Genomic DNA, 2127 nt, shown 5'->3' with positions numbered 1-2127 from the left:
GATAGTTTTCCAAATGAACAATTGGCTGTAATAAAGGTGAGCTCGCGAGACAGTCCTTGGTATGCTGATTATGCTAACTTTATTGTTTCCAAGTACTTGCCTCCAACCTTTTCAGCTCAAAGAAAGGAGGAAATTCTTTTATGATTTGAGGCATTATTTCTGGGATGACCCACACTTATATAAAGAAGGAGTGGATGGTATTATGCGAAGATGTGTCCCCGAATATGAACAACAGGAGATATTGAGTAAATGTCATGGTAGTGCTTATGGAGGACATCACGCCGGAGAAAGAACCGCGCAAAAGGTTCTACAATCAGGTTTTTATTGGCCAACTCTCTTCAAGGATGCGAGAAAGTTTATTTTATCTTGTGATGAATGCCAAAGGGTTGGTAATATCTCCAGACGCAATGAAATGCCCATGAATTATACTCTTGTTATTGAACCGTTTGATTGTTGGGGATTTGACTTCATGGGACCTTTTCCGTCTTCGGAAGGTAACACTCATATACTTGTTGCTATTGATTATGTTACTAAATGGGTGGAAGCTATACCTACAAAAAGTGCTGATGGTGAGACCTCTTTAAGAATGCTTTTAGATATTATTTTTCCTAGATTTGGAGTACCTAGATATATTATGACTGATGGAGGTTCTCACTTTATTCATGGAGGTTTTAGAAAAACTCTTGCTAAGTATAGTATTAATCATAGAATTGCTTCCGCTTATCATCCTCAAACTAGTGGTCAAGTAGAATTATCAAATAGAGAGATTAAATCTATTTTGGGAAAGACTGTTAATAAAACTAGAAAGAATTGGGCTAGTAAATTGAAGGATGCACTTTGGGCTTATAGAACTGCTTATAAAAATCCCATGGGAATGTCACCTTATAAAATGGTTTATGGGAAAGCTTGTCATTTACCTTTAGAACTAGAGCACAAAGCTTATTGGGCTGTTAGAGAATTAAATAAAGATCCTAAACTTGCCGGTGATAAGAGGTTGTTGCAATTGAGTTCTCTAGATGAATGGAGAAGTGAAGCTTATGAAAATGCTAAACTCTTTAAAGAGAAAGTTAAAAAATGGCATGATAGGAGGATTATCAAAAGAGAATTTAATATTGGGGATAAAGTCCTATTGTATCGGTCTCGTCTCAGATTCTTTGCAGGGAAATTACTCTCGAAATGGGAAGGACCATATGTTGTCGAGGAGGTGTATCGTTCAGGAGCAATCAAAATTAGCTCTCTCCAAGGCAATGCTACGCAAGTGGTGAATGGACAAAGACTCAAGCATTATATCTCGGGTGATTCTTATAATGCTGATGTTGATATTATTCAAGTGGAAACACCAGAAGCTTTCATCAAAGGGCAAATTGACAGTCCGCCAGAACTCGACTTTGAATAGGTAACAGTACTGGTAATGAAAAGTACGCAATTTACTTTCCGAACAATATTTTTGCTGTTTTTGGAAAATATGAGAAATTACGAGTTCGAAACGGAGTGGAAAGGACGCACGAGGGGGCGCCACCATAGGCCGGCGCGGCCAAGCCTGGGCCCGCGCCGACCTATGGTTTGGCCGCCTCGTCGCCCCTTTCCGACTCTGGTTCGATCTAGTACTTTCCGTTTGTCGTGAAAATTTTTGCTATATAATCCCCCGGACCCCTGGAGGTCCGTATATCGTGTTTTCGACGTGTTTTGTTTCGAGCTGTTTCTGCCAGGATCTGTTTTCAGTTTAGAAGCACCATGGTTTCTAAGAACAAGGGCAAGGAGTTTCCGGATGAAGATGATCGAGATCTTGGGGGGGAAAGAGGAAGACAAGGACGTCAAGGAAGAGGATGAAGAAGAGGTGGAGGAAGATTCGCGCGCACACCCGCGTGCTACTATCGCAAGCATCAAGGTGGTGGACAACCCTTTTAGTGCAAACAAGAGCGCGAGAATTCGCACTGGAGGAGGGGTTCCACGTCATTACCTAGCTCCGAAAACATCTCCATCAGGCACTCATCACCCCTTCCACAATCTAATTTTCAATAATCAAATTGAAGGGACTCCCAAGGCAGCACTGCCTAGCCAGTGGGATATAGATCGCTCTAACATTGCAGGAGAGAAGGAGCCTGAGGCTGAAGAGTGGGGAAATAA

Source organism: Lolium perenne, chromosome 4 (genome assembly GCF_019359855.2).
Source record: "Lolium perenne isolate Kyuss_39 chromosome 4, Kyuss_2.0, whole genome shotgun sequence".
Classification (NCBI taxonomy): Eukaryota; Viridiplantae; Streptophyta; class Magnoliopsida; order Poales; family Poaceae; genus Lolium; species Lolium perenne.
Note: the sequence above shows the minus strand (reverse complement) of the source record.